The following is a 19,598-nucleotide window of genomic DNA, read 5'->3' as shown; positions in this document are numbered from 1 at the left end:
AAACACTCATGGAATAAATGTATGAATGAGAAATGTACAAATCGCTTCTTCTATAAAACTCCCTGGGCCCATGTGATCGGGCCACAGAGTTACCCACATTGTAACTACGGTGCAAAAAAACTATTACTCTTTTATTTCTCCACAGCTGATCTGGTCTTTCTCACAAGCTTTCCCTTCTCTTCTCAATTACCTTCCATCTGCCAGATAGTGAGGTGGAAAATCCTATATTTCGTTTATCTGGTTCGATTTTTAGATGTATGTGTCAGCAGCCTTTCGTATCACCTGCACTCTTGAGGATACTCAGTCTTTCAGATTTCTTAAAAATTTTTTAATGTTTATTTCTTTTTGAGAGACAAAGCATGAGCGGGGGAAGGAGGAAGAGAGACAGAGAAGGAGACACAGAATCCGAAGCAGGCTCCAGTCTCTCTGAGCTGTCAGCACAGAGCCTGACGTGGGGCTCGAACCCATGAACTGTGAGATTATGACCTGAGCCAAAGTCAGATGCTTAACCAACTGAGCCACCCAGGTGTCCCTCAGTCTTTCAGATTTCTGCTCTGTTTCCACCAAGATGGCAGCCAGGCAAACAAAGGGGGCTTTTCTGCATGTGAACCATTAACTCTTCTTCTACTAGCTCTGCTCAGTAGAAAATGAATTCATCCATGTTGGCATGGAAACTGTTTGAAGCAAAAGACTACACTCTATCAGGCACTCTGGACAGTACTGAAAGTATGGAGTGAATTTCTGATGATACCAGTATCATTACTGGTTATAACTAAGGTGACAGACCACATCCCAAGAGAGAGTCAGCACTCTGTGACTAACTAGTAAAACAAGCTCAGGTGGTTGGTGACGCACTTTTTCCTGGTCTCATTTTCCTTATCTGTGAAACGCGGAAAACAAAAATATGGATAACATTCTTTGAGTTTAATTTACAAAATCGAGGTGAAAAAGACATTTGGGGAAGGGAAGTTGAGAGATCCAGAAAAGAAATCAAGACCATTGTCCTCACTCCCTCGCCACCCCTCTAATCTGATTTGTCCTCCCAATGTTGTTTGTCATTTCACCAAACATCAAGATCCCATAGAGTCATGTTCCAGGTTGTCTCCTTGGGATTCTAGAACTTCCACTATCTTCTGATCCTGCCTCCTTTTCCAACCTTGTCTTTCCTGGTTTTGTAACCTCAGGCAATCTGTTTTAACTTCTCTCTGCTTCAGCTTCCCTGTCTGGAACTACTCCTTCCTGCCTTACCACGGTTAGTGGCTTACTAAGTCAACCTGACATGACCCAGGCCAGAGAGTAGTGGCTCAGTATACATCAGTTCCTTCCAGGCTGGGAGGCCCACCCAGACAGCCCATGTTACATCAGCTCCTTCCTCCAGCCTCTGCTCTGGTCCTGGAATGCCTTCCCAGCTGAGGCCACTCCAGAAAACCTTCCTGTCCTCCAGAGTCCCTCCGAGAAGGGCAAGCTCCCCTCCAGGAAGCCACGTGAGAATTCTTCACTACACCACTTTCTTCCTTGCTGAATACTGTAGAACCATACATTTCAGGGCTTAAATCTCTTCCATTTGTTCCACGTGACTTCTTTCTTCAACTGGCTGTAAAATGCTTGATGACCATGTCTTAGGCATCGTAGCACAGAGAAGCCAAAAGGAAGCCTAATCTCCTCACACTGGCTGAATTATCTAGATCCTCCTCGGCCCCAGGACAAGCGAACTCAGACGGGGGCTCACAGAGGCAGAGCTAGTCCGCCCAGCCAGACACACAGGCTCCTGCAGCAGTTGGAGGTTGCTCCCAAACAGAGAAGGTGGTAAGAAAGCTGATTTGCCCTTAAGTAAGTAACTGTTGTAATTATGGAACATTATTCTCAACAGACCAGAGAATGGAAACCAATTTGCATAACAGACGTGGTTATTCATGGAAATGTTTGTGATTTATCTACCAAAGCAGATGAAGACCCTAAAATTAATGTGTGAATGCCAGCTCCAGTAAGCCTAACACTCACTTCCTCACCCTCGCCTCAACAAGGCGCACAACTTGCCAACAGGTCAGCTTTGGTGTCTTCAGATGTCTTTTGTTGGGGAGCTCTGACAAATTGCAGGTCTGAGAGAGTGGCGCAGGAGCAAGGGTGAGGAAACGCACAAACCACCAGCATTTTCCATTAGGCCATGAGGTGAGAGTTGCTCGTCTGATGGACAGGTGTCTGGTTTGAGTCTGGTATGTCCTGGAAACTAGGACCGGAGGGAGAGGGATGGAACACGTGAACCCTGACAAAGAGAAGTTGGTAGGTTCTGAAACACTGGCCTTTGCATATATCAGAAGCATTTAATGATTTTTTTTTGTTTTTTTAAATATGAGCTTTTGTGAAAACCTGGATTTTCACACCTTGGCCCAGAATTTCAGATTTAAATGGTGAAATAAGGTGCCTCCCTGCACGCCCAGGGAAGCAGCCATTCTAAAATGCAACCAATACAGAATCATCTGTAAACTTGAAGAATGTGACATGCCACGAAAGTGCCACGTGTTGAAATAAAGAAGGTGGTCAATGGGGCCCTAGAAGCTGTGTGTTTCAAGCCCCCCCCAGGACATTTGGATTTAAGGCTCCACTGGTTGGACACACTAGGGAGGGGTCCAGGTACCCTACAACGTGTAAAATACCCATGTCCTCAAGTTCACGGCTTGAAACCAAGGGAACAACGAAGGTAAAAGCCTCAGTTTTGAAGCAAACAGACTCCTTTCCAGACCACTTTCCCTCTGGGGCTGTAATAGGGAAGAGATCTTAGAACCAGTGAAGAGACTGAACTACAGGGAACAAATGGGTAATCCCCAAGTGAAACCTCATAAATCTGGGGCTCTAAGGAGGGAATTCACACTTGAAGATACAGACCTGGGGCTTAAGGTATTTGTTTCTCCTAAAGACTAGCTTTTTTTTTTTTATGAAATTTTTTAATGTTTTATTTATTTATTTTTTTTTTGAGACAGAGACAGAGCATGATCAGGGGAGGGGCAGGGAGAGAGGGAGACACAGAATCCGAAGCAGGCTCCAGGCTCTGAGCTGTCAGCACTGAGCCCGACGCAGGGCTCGAACCCACGAACCGTGAGATCATGACCTGAGCCGAAGTTGGACACTTAACCGACTGAGCCACCCAGTTGCCCCAAGACTAGCTTTTAAATGTCTATTAGCAACACTTGTTTGCCTACCTTTTTTTTTTTTTTAATTCTTTGCAAGGGAAAGAAAGCTTTCAGTTTCAAACTCCAAAACTCTTAAAATCAAAGGTTGGCTCTGCTTAAGGTCCCTGAACACTTTCAATTATTTTTGGCTCAGGGGATATTTATACAAGCTCCCATGGACTCCTAGCAACATTTAAGGTAGCAGCTATCAGTTAAATAAACCGACCCATGTGGTGCTTTAAGGGCAGTCTGCAGGGTGGGTCACAGAGAGTCCCTTTGCTTAAGCTTAAGGGGAGCCCACACTCCTGAGAGGGATCAGCTGAAGGGAACTGGGGTGTGGGAGTGACTCAGAGGACACCCATGGGTGACAGAGGGTCCGCCCACACACTCAGCGATGCAGGTCAACACGAAATCATCTGTAGAGTTGGACGGCGTAGATGGCCGTGGAAGCTCCATGTGTTCACATGAGGATGGTGATGTCACACAGGCACGAGCACAGATGACAGTAAGTGACAGCTGATGGCGTGCAGCCAGGAAGCAGAGCTCACCGCTGTGAGGGGGCCGTCAGGGGGACAGGGGAGTGCACAGCTGGCAGCACAAATATTTAATCACTAGGAAGGCCTTTGCTTCAGCGGCTCAGGCTTGTCTCACTGTTTAGCCATCTAATGATTTGTTTGCTTTTCCAGGTGCCCAGAGGTGGCCCTTCCTGGAGGGCGGGCGTCCCCATCTTGTCACTCTAAAGGAGAATCCTCTATTGGATGTTGATGGACTGAACTCTCAGGACACATTACGGATACGTGAGAATAATGGGTAGGGACCCAGGTTCCCAGAGACTTGTCGCTTCTGGGTGCCCTGACCTGGGGATTTCTGACCAGCTGAGCCTTGAGCTGGGAAGGTCCCACAGGCTGTTGGAGGCTTAGCTAGAAACTAGCCTGCTTCTCTTCTCCAGCCTCCCACTGCCTCTCATTAAGGAGACTTCCAACATGCTTTATCTCTCTAAAAAAAAAAAAAAAAAAAGACATCTGATTAATATATGATGTAGAAAGTTGAAAAAGGCATTAGGAGGGATGCTGGGCATACCCAAGAAATGATGAGAAATCCTGGGAACTGACTACATGGAGACCGTCCTCGGCTGGGTAGAATGAAGTTACAGATATGGGATGGAGGGAAGGCATCCCAATTGTGGAATGGGAGGGCTGTAGGTAGCTGAGAATCCTGTCCTAAGGCTGGGCTTCTCCCCTGTCTTAGGAAAGTCAAGACTTAGGAATAACTGACCACACTCAGCTCAGCTCTGCCCTCTACCTCCTGGGGGTGACCAGCCACAAACTGCCTGTGTCCTGCCCGGTCTCTCTGGGGCAATGCCCCCCACACCCACCCCACCTTCCACACACACATGGCCAGTGCTGCGTGGCTGAGTGGGCTTACCAGGATCAAGCCCCTCCGGTTGACAGACCAGGGGCTACGACTTCCAACCTGGTCTCCACCAGTAATAAAAATGACACTTAGACTAGCTTTGTCTTATTTCTCAACTTATTGAGAATCTGGACAAGGAGGAGATATGTTATTTATTGGGGCCCTCAATGGCTTTGGTGGAAAGAGCACAGGGTTTCAAGCCAGGAGCCCAATGTCTGAATTTGGACTCTACTTCCTTTTTTTTTTTTTTCAGTATATGAAGTTTATTGTCAAATTGGTTTCCATACAACACCCAGTGCTCATCCTAAAAGGTGCCCTCCTCAATACCCATCACCCACCCTCCCCTCCCTCCCACCCCCCATCAGCCCTCAGTTTGTTCTCAGTTTTTAAGAGTCTCTTATGCTTTGGCTCTCTTCCACTCTAACCTCTTTTTTTTTTTTTTCCTTCCCCTCCCCCATGGGTTTCTGTTAAGTTTCTCAGGATCCACATAAGAGTGAAACCATATGGTATCTGTCTTTCTCTGTATGGCTTATTTCACTTAGCATAACACTCTCTAGTTCCATTCACGTTGCTACAAAGGGCCATATTTCATTCTTTCTCATTGCCACGTGTATATAAATTGTGTATATAAACCACAATTTCTTTATCCATTCATCAGTTGATGGACATTAAGGCTCTTTCCATAATTTGGATATTGTTGAGAGTGCTGCTATAAACATTGGGGTACAAGTGCCCCTATGCATCAGTACTCCTGTATCCCTTGGGTCAATTCCTAGCAGTGCTATTGCTGGGTCATAGGGTAGGTCTATTTTTAATTTTTTGAGGAACCTCCACATTGTTTTCCAGAGTGGCTACACCACTTTGCACTCCCACCAACAATGCAAGAGGGTTCCCGTTTCTCCACATCCTTGCCAGCATCTATAGTCTCCTGATTTGTTCATTTTGGCCACTCTGACTGGCGTGAGGTGATATCTGAGTGTGGTTTTGATTTGTATTTCCCTGATGAGGAGCGACGTTGAGCATCTTTTCAAGTGCCTGTTGGCCATCCGGATGTCTTCTTTAGAGAAGTGTCTGTTCATGTTTTCTGCCCATTTCTTCACTGGATTATTTGTTTTTCAGGTGTGGAGTTTGGTGAGCTCTTTATAGATTTTGGATACTAGCCCTTTGTCCGATATGTCATTTGCAAATATCTTTTCCCATTCCGTTGGTTGCCTTTTAGTTTTGTTGGTTGTTTCCTTTGTTGTGCAGAAGCTTTTTATCTTCATAAGGTCCCAGTAGTTCATTTTTGCTTTTAATTCCCTTGCTTTGGGGGATGTGTCAAGTAAGAAATTGCTACGGCTGAGGTCAGAGAGGTCTTTTCCTGCTTTCTCCTCTAGGGTTTTGATGGTTTCCTGTCTTACATTCAGGTCCTTTATCCATTTTGAGTTTATTTTTGTGAATGGTGTGAGAAAGTGGTCCAGTTTCAATCTTCTGCATGTTGCTGTCCAGTTCTCCCAGCACCATTTGTTAAAGAGACTGTCTCTTTTCCATTGGATGTTCTTTCCTGCTTTGTCAAAGATTAGTTGGCCATACGTTTGTGGGTCTAGTTCTGGGGTTTCTATTCTATTCCATTGGTCTATGTGTCTGTTTTTGTGCCAATACCATGCTGTCTTGATGATTACAGCTTTGTAGTAGAGGCTAAAGTCTGGGATTGTGATGCCTCCTGCTTTGGTCTTCTTCTTCAAAATTACATTGGCTATTCGGGGCCTTTTGTGGTTCCATATGAATTTTAGGATTGCTTGTTGTAGCTTCTAGAAGAATGCTGGTGCAATTTTGATTGGGATTGCATTGAATGTATAGATAGCTTTGGGTAGTATTGACATTTTGACAATATTTATTCTTCAAATCCATGAGCACGGAATGTTTTTCCATTTCTTTATATCTTCTTCAATTTCCTTCATAAGCTTTCTATAGTTTTCAGCATACAGATCTTTTACATCTTTGATTAGATTTATTCCTAGGTATTTTATGCTTCTTGGTGCAATTGTGAATGGGATTGTTTTCTTTGTCTTTCTGTTGCTTCATTGTTAGTGTATAAGAATGCAACTGATTTCTGTACATTGATTTTGTATCCTGCCACTTTGCTAAATTCATGTATCAGTTCTAGCAGACTTTTGGTGGAGTCTATCAGATTTTCCATGTATAATATCATGTCATCTGCAAAAAGTGAAAGCTTAACTTCATCTTTGCCAATTTTGATGCCTTTGATTTCCTTTTGTTGTCTGATTGCTGATGCTAGAACTTCCAACACTATGTTAAACAACAGCAGGGAGAGTGGACATCCCTGTCGTGTTCCTGATCTCAAGGAAAAAGATCTCGGTTTTTCCCCATTGAGGATGAGGTTAGCTGTGGGCTTTTCATAAATGGCTTTTATGATCTTTAAGTATGTTCCTTCTATCCCGACTTTCTCGAGGGTTTTTATTAAGAAACGTTGCTGAATTTTGTCAAAGGCCTTTTCTGCATCGATTGACAGGATCATATGGTTCTTCTCTTTTCTTTTATTAATGTGATGTATCACATTGATTGATTTGCAAATGTTGAACCAGCCCTGCATCCCAGGGATGAATCCCACTTGATCATGGTGAACAATTCTTTTTATATGCTGTTGAATTCGATTTGCTAGTATCTTATTGAGAATTTTTGCATCCATATTCATCAGGGATATTGGCCTGTAGTTCTCTTTTTTTACTGGGTCTCTGTCTGGTTTAGGAATCAAAGTAATACTGGCTTCATAGAGTGAGTCTGGAAGTTTTCCTTCCCTTTCTATTTTTTGGAATAGCTTGAGAAGGATAGGTATTCTCTCTGCTTCAAACGTCTGGTAGAACTCCCCTGGGAAGCCATCTGGTCCTGGACTCTTATTTGTTGGGAGATTTTTGATGACTGATTCAATTTCTTCACTGGTTATGGGTCTGTTCAGGCTTTCTATTTCCTCCTGATTGAGTTTTGGAAGCGTGTGGGTGTTTAGGAATTTGTCCATTTCTTCCAGGTTGTCCAGTTTGTTGGCATATAATTTTTCATAGTATTCCCTGATAATTGCTTGTATCTCTGAGGGATTCATTGTAACAATTCCATTTTCATTCATGATGTTATCTATTTGGGTCATCTCCCTTTTATTTTTGAGAAGCCTGGCTAGCGGTTTATCAATTTTGTTTATTTTTTCAAAAAACCAACTTGGTTTCGTTGATCTGCTCTACAGTTTTTTTTTTATTCTATATTGTTTATTTCTGCTCTGATCTTTATTATTTCTCTTCTTCTGCTGGATTTAGGCTGTCTTTGCTGTTCTGCTTCTATTTCGATTAGGTGTGCTGTTAGATTTTGTATTTGGGATTTTTCTTGTTTCTTGAGATAGGCCTGGACTGCAATGTATTTTCCTCTCAGGACTGCCTTCGCTGCATCCCAAAGCATTTGGATTTTTGTATTTTCATTTTCATTTGTTTCCATATATTTTTTAATTTCTTCTCTAATTTCCTGGTTGACCCATTCATTCTTTAATAGGGTGTTCTTTAACCTCCATGCTTTTGGAGGTTTTCTAGACTTTTTCCTGTGGTTGATTTCAAGCTTCATAGCACTGTGGTCTGAAAGTATGCATGGTATGTCTCAATTCTTGTATACTTATGAAGGGCTGTTTTGTGACCCAGTATGTGATCTATATAGAGAATGTTCCACGTGCACTCGAGAAGAAAGTATATTCTGTTGCTTTGGGATGCAGAGCTCTAAATATATCTGTCAAGTCCATCTGATCCAATGTATCATTCAGGGCCCTTGTTTCTTTATTGACCGTGTGTCTAGATGATCTATCCATTTCTGTAAGTGGAGTGTTAAAGTCCCTGCAATTACCACATTCTTATCAATAAGGTTGCTTATGTTTGTGAGTAATTGTTTTATATATTTGGAGGCTCCTGTATTTGGCACATAGACATTTCTAATTGTTAGCTCTTCCTGATGAATAGACCCTGTGATTATTATATAATGGCCTTCTTCATCTCTTGTTACAGCCTTTAATTTAAAGTCTAGTTTGTCTGATATAAGTATGGCTACTCCAGCTTTCTTTTGACTTCCAGTGGCATGATAAATAGTTCTCCATCCCCTCACTCTTAATCTGAAGGTGTCCTCAGGTCTAAAATGAGTCTCTTGTAGACAGCAAATAGATGGGTCTTGTTTTTTTATCCATTCTGATGCCCTATGTCTTTTGGTTGGCGCATTTAGTCCATTTACGTTCAGTGTTATTATAGAAAGATATGGGTTTAGAGTCATTGTGATGTCTGTAGGTTTCATGCTTGTAGCGATGTCTCTGGTACTTTGTCTCACAGGATCCCCCTTAGGATCTCTTGTAGGGTTGGTTTAGTGGTGATGAATTCCTTCAGTTTTTGTTTGTTTGGGAAGACCTTTATCTCTCCTTCTATTCTAAATGACAGACTTGCTGGATAAAGGATTCTCGGCTGCATATTTTTTCTGTTCATCACATGGAAGATCTCCTGCCCTTCCTGTCTGGCCTGCCAAGTTTCAGTAGAGAGAGCGGTCATGAGTCTTATAGGTCTCCCTTTATATGTTAGAGCACGTTTATCTCTAGCTGCTTTTAGAATTTTCTCTTTATCCTTGTATTTTGCCAGTTTCACTATGATATGTTGTGCAGATCGATTCAAGTTACGTCTGAAGGGAGTTCTCTGTGCCTCTTGGATTTCAATGCCTTTTTCTTTCCCCAGATCTGGGAAGTTCTCAGCTATTATTTCTTCAGGTACACCTTCAGCACCTTTCCCTCTCTCTTCCTCCTCTGGAATACCAATTATGCGTATATTATTTCTCTTTAGTGCATCACTTAGTTCTCTAATTTTCCCCGCATACTCCTGGATTTTTTATCTCTCTTTTTCTCAGCTTCTTCTTTTTCCATAATTTTATCTTCTATTTCCCCTATTCTCTCCTCTGCCTCTTCAATCCGAGCCATAGTTGTCTCCATTTTATTTTGCAGTTCATTGATAGCATTTTTTAGCTCCTCCTGGCTGTTCCTTAGTCCCTTGATCTCTGTAGCAAGAGATTCTGTGGTGTCCTTTATACTGTTTTCAAGCCCAGCGATTAATTTTATGACTATTATTCTAAATTCACTTTCTGTTATATTGTTTAAATCGTTTTTGATCAATTCGTTAGCTGTTGTTATTTCCTGTAGATTCTTCTGAGGGGAATTCTTCCGTTTGGTCATTTTGGATAGTCCCTGGAGTGGTGCGGACCTGCAGGGCACTTCCCCTGTGCTGTGGTGTATAACTGGAGTTGGTGGGCGGGGACGCAGTCAGACCTGATGTCTGCCCCCAGCCCACCGCTGGGGCCACAGTCAGACTGGTGTGTGCCTTCTCTTCCCCTCTTCTAGGGGCGGGATTCACTGTGGGGTGGCGTGGCCCGTCTGGGCTACTTGCACACTGCCAGGCTTGTGGTGCTGGGGATCTGGCGTATTAGCTGGGGTGGGTAGGCAAGGTGCACAGGGGCAGGAGGGGCAGGCTTAGCTCACTTCTCCTTAGGTGATCCACTTCGGGAGGGGCCCTGTGGCAGCGGGAGGGAACCAGTCCCGCCGGAGGGATCGATCCGCAGAAGCACAGAGTTGGGTGTTTGCGAGGTGCAAGCAAGTTCCCTGGCAGGAACTGGTTCCCTTTGGGATTTTGGCTGGGGGATGGGCGAGGGAGATGGTGCTGGCTAGCGCCTTTGTTCCCCGCCAAGCTGAGCTCTGTCCTCCGGGGCTCAACAACTCTCCCTCCCGTTGTCCTCCAGCCCTCCTGTTCTCTGAGCAGAGCTATTAGCTTATACCTTCCAGATGTCAAGTCCCGCTTGCTGTCGGAACACACTCCGTCCAGCCCCTCCGCTTTTGCCAGCCAGACTCGGGGGCTCTGTTTGGCCAGCGGGCCGCCCCTCCACCCCGGCTCCCTCCCGCCAGTCTGTGGAGCATGCACCGCCTCGCTGCCCTTCCTACCCTCTTCCGTGGGCCTCTTGTCTGCGCTTGGCTCCAGAGACTCCATTCTGCTAGTCTTCTGGCGGTTTTCTGGGTTATTCAGGCAGGTGTAGGTGGAATCTAAGTGATCAGCAGGACGCGCGGTGAGCCCAGCGTCCTCCTACGCCGCCATCTTCCCAGGATTCCTGGACTCTACTTCCTAGTTGCAACTTGGGCAAGTCATTTAGCTCAGCAGTCCCCAAGGAGAGTTTGTGGGTCCTTCCAGGGCCCAGATGAGTCAAACTGTATAAATAAAAGTGCCAAGCTGTTTTTGTCCTTGCAGGTTGTGTCGACCTTTACACCACTGGTGCAGAAGCAATGGCGGGTAAGCTGCAGATGCCCTGACACGAATCTACCTGGTTGTAACTGGACTGCACACTCTCATCATGTTCCTCCCCACCACACACTCACAGTTAAAAAAGGAGAAGAAAATATGCCAATTTCATTTAAGAAGGTATTAGATGAAGCAGTAAAAATGACTTGTTTTATTAAATCTTAACTCTTGAACTCATGCCTTTTCAGTATTTTGGGTGAGGAAAGTGCACCTAAAGGGAGTTTAGCAGCAGAAACCCCTGGTGAGAACCTTCCCATGAACAGCTTTCCCTGGTGCCCCAGAGTGCAGATTTCCAGCATGTTCCAGCAGTTCAGATTTCCATAGGTTTGGCTATATGGTACCACAGTGACTTCTCTGCTATTCATGAGCCACAGATGTGCCCTCTTCATTGAAGTCTGAATCAGCTCTGAGTTGGGGGAAATGCGCTCTTCCTTGGCCACCCTATCACAGTCCCAGGGAGGGCACATGACTCTGTCCCCGCTCATGGCACATTATTTCACCCTCTCATTATGTTTTATCACCCAATCTCTCCTTACATCAATCCCCTGTTAACGGTTACAAAGTCTTTACATGAAGCTTTCTTGATCACCTTCCTGTGTATTTCTCTCTCCCAATTGGGCCCTGATGGAGCCTCCTACAATAAGACAGTTTCCTCCAAAGGACCATCCCCTAGAAAGGAAGCCTTGTGGTCAACAGCCCCCCAGTGTTTAGTAAGATCCCATGGTAGTATAAAGGGGTTTTTAAAGCTCCTGCCCAGAAGGCCTGGTCTTACTGGTGTGAGTCTGGGTGGAGAATGCCTTGTCTTGTCCACTGAGTGCCTTGTTCACTTCTTGGACTGCATCTATTACACATCTCACAAGACAGATGGAACAGAAATTCCTTTCTGGCTGAGTCCTGAGAAGAACCTGTAAAGCCCCTATTAGCCCCCTTCCTTCCCTGCCTCCCTCAGTGCCCTCCTGATAGAGCATGGCCTGGGCAGGACAGCAAGGCTTGGGGCGGCCTCTTGTACAGCCTGTCCCGGGATGCCCTGTCCTCATCATACTTTCAACCTGGCCTTTGTCTGGGTCTCTGAGACGTGAGGTGGGACAGGGTGGCCTCCTCGCCCCACCTGCCTCTCTGGAGCAGCTCATCCTCTAGCCGTGAGGGGTTGACAGCAGACCTGTCTGGAAAAGCATCTATCAGGGCCTTCTGGGGTTCCGTGACTGGAGGAGAGAGAAGGCCCAGAAGGAGATAAATCATGAGAACCTACCACTTCCTGTGGACCTTGGGTAGGCCGCTTAATGTTCTCTGAACTTCCCATTTCTACCTCTGCCACTCTGTCCTCTGCTAAGCGACTAGAATGATCTCTCCAAAACACACTATATCCTGCCACAGCCACTGTCCCTCTCAGTCCTGTCCCATGTTGTTCCTTCCACCTGATCATCCCTCTCTCCCCGGGTTCCTCTTAGCATTCACACCCAGCACATGTCCTCCAGGAATGCTTCCAAGACTCCCAGGTTAATCTGAGTTCCCCAGTGTGCTCCTCATGCTCTGTGCTGGGCTGGCTTTCTTGCATTTTCCTCCAACCACCCTTCAACAACCTCCTTAAGAACAGGAACTCCATTTTCATCCCTGGGTACTGGGATCTAGCCTAGCCTATTTTTTCTCACAAAAACTATATAAATAATAAATTCAAGTACATATGGTAAAGTAAAATAAAATAGAGGCCTATCTGTCTTCTCTGTGCTTGGGGTTGTTGAACAAACATAAGCTGTTACTAGAGCCTGGTCTAACAAAGTAACCAAGACAGAGTTTGACTAAGCTTAAATCCCACAGCTAATATGTGGTGGCGGCTGGACTCTGACCCTTTTCTTTCCTCTTCACTTAGGACAAGGGGAGGGAGCGGCAGAGTCCCTGGGAAATGGTCCAGGGGTGTGGTCTTCAGCATTGCTCAGTGCCCTGCATGGGAGTGGGTCTGTGTGCTGAGGGCTGGTGGAGAGGGGGCACTGAGGGGCCACCCACCACACATGTAGACATAGCACCCACATCTCAGTAGCCAAGCTAGACACTTGGAAGCTCCCATTTCTGCCCCAGCCCCCACTTCCCTGCTCTGGCCCCGGGTGTCCCGGGGGGAATGACCCTGTTGCAGAGGTAGACGCCAACCCCACTACCAGTGAGCCAGTCCACTCACCAAACAGACGGGCTCACGACCAGAGCAAGAGGCTCAGATCACGTGGTCAACTGGATCAACTTAAAACACAGTGGAAAGCAAGAGGGGAGAGAGGGGGGAGTTAACACACTTAAAATGCCGTGGGAGAGGGTGAAGGACTACCCTACTGAATCCTGGGTTGCACAATGCCCATGTGTCTGTCCCTCTGCCACATCAGCCCTTCCCACTGATGGTGTGGTCACAGCACCAGAGTGGAGGCTTGAGCAAGGAGCCCAAAGGACAGAAGGGGCTGGAGCCTAGCTGCACAGGGGCTCCGTCAGAGAGACACGGGAGGGAGGGATGGCCAGCCACAACTGTAGCTCACCAGTCAGCTGGGAAGCGTGGCTCTCTACCTGCACTTCCGGGGCTGAGAATGGGACTGTATGGGTGGCACCGATGGGCGGCTGATTGGACATGGACAGCCTTGTATGTTGGGTCTGTTGTATGTTGGACTTTTCCCGAGTGTTTGGTGCTTCATATGCCTCATGTATATTCAGTGAGTCATGAATATTCTGTGTCTGCTCAGCTCCTTCCTCCCTTCCTGTGTTTACACACGTGCTTCCCCTCATCTGCATCTAACCTGTCTCTCAAGCCGTCTGCTTCTACACTTGCTTTGATGTATCCTCATTAGTTGGTTTCTCTTATTTTGGAGAGCAGAATCAAATATTCTCAAATAATCCAGCAAAGGCACATAATGCCAAGTCTGTTCCTCAAACTGGAACCCCCAGCTGGGTGCAAAACCCCTACTTTACTGGGTGCAAAGCTCTCTCACACTGAAAATCTTATCTGATCTTTGCCACGGTCCTGTGAGGCAGGAGTTACCAATAAATCAGAAGATGAGCACACCAATATCCGGAAAGCGACATGACTTTCCCAAGACCACACAATCACACAGCCCGTTGGTGGCCAAGGGGATGTAAGCTCAAGACCTCTGGCTTCTGGTCAAGTATGTTTCCAATTTCACCAGCACCTCCCCCTACAAGATCAATCATTTCAACCCCCTGGAAGACCCCACCTTTCACAGCAGACCTCACAGAATTCAGACCTCTCTTCCCATCTCCCGAGCCTCACAGCCTGGCCCAGCCTGATCTGAAGCCACCATCATTCCTGGAAGCCTGAGTGGAGTGTGCGTGCACACACACACACACACACACACACACAGAAAGGATAGGGAACAGTGCACAGGCCTGAGCAACAATCTCACAGGAGCACTTCTAGGTGATGCCTGCAAAACTAACTGTATATTACAACCTCCTAGAGTCCACAGAAAGCCTGGCTGCAGCCCACTCCTTCCAGAAGTTCCTCCATTCATGAAGAAACGGTCGTAGTTTGAGGGAAGGAATGTCTGCACCCCAAGAACAGCGTGGTCCTCTCAGCGCTAAACCTCAGGCCAAAGGCACTCTAACGATCTCCGATTTCTCCCTTCTCAAGGAAGCCAAAGACCAGGAAAAGAATGTTCTTCGCGAGTTAAACATCTGAGCTGCACCCAGAGAACCCCCAACCACATTCAGTGGGAATGAGGGTTAGCACACAGGCCAGCCTTGCTGAGGGGCCTGAACCAGGCCCACGTCCCCTAGTGTGTGTGGTACCGAGGGGTGAAAGGTCAGAGGAGGCAGCCTGGGGGTCCGTCCATTTAGCCTGAGCCCGTGCTGCTGCCAGCTGTGTGGCCTCCGCAGGGCTGCTTCCCACCGTTACTGTTGATGAACAAATTGGCCTGAGAGCTGTGGGAGTGTGAGCTTGGTGAAGCTCCCTGTTGGGGGAGCCTTGATGCGAGGCCAATGCGAAGCCAACACAAAGACAATGATCATTTCGATCCTTTGATTCGGCCAAAACGAAAATGAATCTGGAAATGGGATCTTTTGTACAAAAGCTTTCCAAGAGATGTTTTCCGAACAGGATCGCAGCTTGGGTCTCAGGCATCAAGGGCCTTGTGGCCTCTGGTTTGCTCTGGCTCAGAAACCATTTAGCTTCCCCTTAGCCGAGAGGGCACAGCACAGGCCTGGCTCTGTGCTAAGCAGTTTAAGTACGTGGTCACATGTGATCCATGGAGCACCCTCTGGACTGTGGATATGAGCCCTGGTGACTCATCAGGGTAACTTATACCAGTCAGTGGTGGAGCCCGACTCAAGTACACATCCTTTTTTGTTTTTTTTAAGGCCAGCCTGGGCTCTTGCAAATTTGCTAAGCCCAGCCAGAGGCAGATTTAGAAATGATACAATACAATCTCCTCTAACTGCACACATGACTTAAAAAAAAAAAAAAAAAAGTTGAATTGAGAAATTAGGGAATTCATCTGCAGCCCATGAATAGCTGGTCAGGGAAACAAAACAACACCCTGACTCCCTGATAAGGTGAGGCCTGAGCCTTCTGCCTGCACCCCCAGCCCCCCCCCCCCCCCGCCCCCGGCCCCCCTGTGTTGGGCTGCACAACTTCTGGTCTCTTTCTCTGGCAAGCCAGAGAAGCTGAGCACACTGAGGACAGAGATGATGACTTACCAAGCTGGCCTCCCCTCGGGCTGGGTCTGACCCTGGGCCAGCCACCTCCTGCTCACAAAGCTTCCACCGTCACTTGTAACCTGAAAGCAAAAGGCTCTGGAACTTGACCCAGCTGGTTAATGCTTCTGGGAGGGTGAATTCTGAATTTGTAAAAGAAAATGATGTTCAAGTCCACAGGATGTCAAAATAAGAAGAACGTCCCCAGGATGTCAAAATAAGAAGAATGTCTTCAGAAGAATGTCTCTTCAAAATAAGAGAAGTCCCCAGAATGTCAAAGCCTGATGAGACTTTCAACAGTTGTTTGAACTGCCCCTGGGACCAGGGCACGGCACAGGACATCAGAGTAAACTGTACCTTAAGACATATCAGAGGGACCCTTTTACAGGTAGAGGAAAATCGTGTTTCTTTAACCAACCCTTATATGCTACCATCTTTGGTTAGCATCTCAAACACACCCTGACTTTTCAAGGACAGGATTCACCTGAATTACTTCAAAAATTGTTCATCCATTCAGTAAATCCCAAACATGAGCTAAGCATTAAGTGAGGTGCTAAGCTATGTCTTGCGGTACCTGGGTGAGTGGCCTGGACGCGGTTGAATCTCCCAAGGAGCTGCGTTCACAATAGTTTAAAATGGTTTTGCTTTTTCAGAAACAAAAAGCTATACATTATTTAGGGGACAGTATTTGTAAAACAAAGTACAGGTCATCCATGAAAAACTAAGCAGAAAAAAACCAGAAAGGAAAGTGAGTTCCATGGGACTGAAGCTGGTCTTTTGAACCGGTCGTGCTGGCGGGGCACTGAAGCAGCCCAGTTTCCCAAGCTGGAGACTGAAGGTGTCACTTGCCCGCACCGCGAAGGAGCCCTTGCGTGGGGACAGAGCGCCATCTAGTGCTGGTGTGGCCTCAGCACATGCCACAAACGGGGGAAGGCAGGCGCCTGCCTCCAGGTAAATCAGGTGGAGCTCACAAGGGCACTGACAAATGCCAGAAGAGCTGGCATGTTACCTCTCGATACTGTGAGGTGAGTGTTGTCACCATTTTATCAGTGACGCTGCGGGGATTCAGAAAGATGAAGTCATTTCACCAAGGTCCCCTGAAGTAAGGCAGGGATTTGAACTCGGTTCTTCTGACTCCCAGGTCATTGTCTGCACCCTGTTGACTTCCTAGCTTTGCTGGGGGAGAGGAAGGGCCTGAGCACCTCAGGATGAGGCTTGAAGTTCTTGAGTGATACCTCAGCCCCACAGGAGAGGACCCGGATGCCATGACAGAGCTTGCATGGGCCTGGCCACCGCCTGCCTGTGCCACCTGGGCCCACGCTGCTCCCTCAAACAGAGCTGAGCCCTGGCTCCTCTGCCCCACTGGCTGTATTCCTGACATTCCATTCCATTCTGCACTTTCCTCACTTCTGGGTCTTTTACCTCCCCGCCCCATGCAGTACATTCCATCAGGAACCTTGTCTTTCTGCCCTCAGTGTCTAATCTGGTGCTTCTTTACTAAGCATCATCTGCCAAGAAGCCTCGCCCCACCCGTCCCAGTACCAGGCCACCTGTCAGTCATCTGCTGCCCCAGCAGACGGCCACCCTGGTCCCCAGTGCCTAGCACAGTGCCTGATCCACGGTAGGAGGCTGACCAGTGTCTTCCGACAGGTGGATGAATGTCTGGCTGGATGGCTGGATGGACAAATGGATGAGACGAGAGCTCACTACCCAACTGGCCTCACCACTTCCTGACCAGTCAAGTTAGCCGATGAGCCCGTCAGGACAGAGCATCATGGTGAGGACAGAAGTCTAAGGGCGACTGGCTGCATCCTGGAATGTGGACTCGCCACGCCTTCTCACGATTAGGTCAGTTCTAGATCACACCTGAATTGCCCAGCGGAGTGTCTGGAACAGGTGCTGGCAAGTATACGGTCTCATGGAAGACAATCCCAGAAGTTGCCTGGTCAGTGGTCCAGAAAACCCCCAGCTGGCAACCTGGGCTCTGATGCGGAAACTTCTCTGCTCCCCAGGTTGCAGGCGAGCAGAGGGCAGCGTCCTTGTCTGATTGACTTCAGAGGAGCCTTAATAACGAGACGGTCACTTTCTCAGAGGTCCCTAGAGCTGAGTGCCTGACATTGGAGAGTGGGGCAGTCCTCCTAAGGCCACACTTCAAATGGCTTGAACAAACAAATGGCTTGAAATGTTCAGAACGGGGACGTGGAGGGAGAAGAAAGTGGAAATGGACTACAAAATCTTGGGTGTTTCCAAAGAGCTGTCACTATGAGGGAGACGATTGATTTATTGAGTGCCCATAGTACGTTGGCACTATTTCATATTCATAATGAGCCAGTGATGTAGACATTCCGGGCTCCATTTTACAAAGGGGTAAATTAAGGCCCAGCTAGAATGCTCCTTCCCAACCTCTCTTCACTTTCATTCCTGTTGGGTTTTGTACCCCTGAGTCCTCAGAGCCCTGGAAAAGAGACAGTACTCAGGACATGAGGTCAGCGACCCCAGATGGCCATCTTTCCAAAGCTCCCTGAGAGCCCGACACACAGCCTGCTTCTCCACTAAGCCCAGCACAGCTGGCCCACTTTGGCCTACCCCTGACCCGTGCAACTCATTTCCTCCTTTTTTCCCATTATAAACATAAATGCATATATTTCATTGGGGAAACATCAGATTGAGAATCCCAGAGGCTCAAATCATTTCTCTAACCCAGTGTGACGGTGGCAAGAAAGAAGTGCTATTTACTGTCAGCTCCCGACTGCCCTGCCCCATGCTCCAACTGGAATCTAGAAGGTTCTCTTTGGTGGCTGAGTTTTTATACAAAACACGAGAGATGGAAAAGAGAAAAAACACGGATAAAGAAAGGGCAGGTATTTTAAGTCCCCTCTTGTAAATGTCCTTTTCTTTCACCAGGTAGGGTCCTTTTCTTCTTTTTTTTCCTGGAGATTTTAAAAGCTTGCACAAGTGCTCATCCCGGTGTTTTCTGCCTGTTTAGGCTGGATGGGTGGACAACCCCACCTTCTGGATCCCTGACCTCACCTGTCTTGGCACCAGAGGACCGATTCCTTGTTCTTCCTTCATTGGGCTTCTGGTATGCATGTTTGCTGCTTATCTGGGTCATGATAAAACTTTTGGCTTTTGACTTCCGGGAAATAGAGATGTCCACCTGTCAGACCTTCAACCTGGCTTCATTCTGACCCTTGTGCAGTGTATCCTGTCCCAGATCTTTACTTACCCCACATGCCCTGGAGTAACAGAGGATGGGGAAGAGATATTTGGGGGGAGAAATGGCTCTGCTCCTGGTCTCCAGTACTCAGCTTTGGGGGACATTGGAAGGAATGGAGGAGGAAGTCAGCAGGGCATAAGGCATCTCTGAGTTGCCACAATGACAGCCTCAGGTGAGTGAGGATAACACATGAGTGACATAGGAGGGCAGTTCAGACCATCGAGAAGCTAGAAGGGAGATCCTATCAGGCTTAACTAACTTAGATAATAAATACCATCTGCACCACACCATCACACTGTAGCCCAAGTGTCATGATCGAGATGATAGTATCACGTTCCCAAACCCCAAAATCTTCCAAAGTTCCTTCATGGGACCAAAGCAATAGCTGTTTAATTAAAACAAACATTTACAATAGCAGAATCTAAAGACAGAGATACTGACAAATAAATAAACATAAAAATCTTGGCTATAATACACGATCATCATTTATAAAATTGGTAATATCTCATGTACCTGGAACTTTATGGAAAACCATTTCACATTTCATCATTTGGAATCAATAAAGGTTTTTCTAAGTAAAATTCTTTTATACTTCCTAAGCCTGGCTTACAAAGTGTTTGCTCCTGCTAAGGGTCCATTTATCTGACCGTCAAGTTTCCTTTTGTTCTGCCAATGGGCACCCTTTTATCCCATCATTCAGCTTCCTCCTTTAGTTTTTTATGGGCTTGGAAACCAGACAGTCATGTTTATTAGACAGTTTGAAAATCGAGAATAAAT

This window comes from Panthera pardus, unplaced genomic scaffold (assembly GCF_024362965.1).
Source record: "Panthera pardus isolate Hobbes unplaced genomic scaffold, ASM2436296v1 HiC_scaffold_26, whole genome shotgun sequence".
Lineage (NCBI taxonomy): Eukaryota > Metazoa > Chordata > Mammalia > Carnivora > Felidae > Panthera > Panthera pardus.
This window is presented reverse-complemented; position numbering follows the sequence as displayed.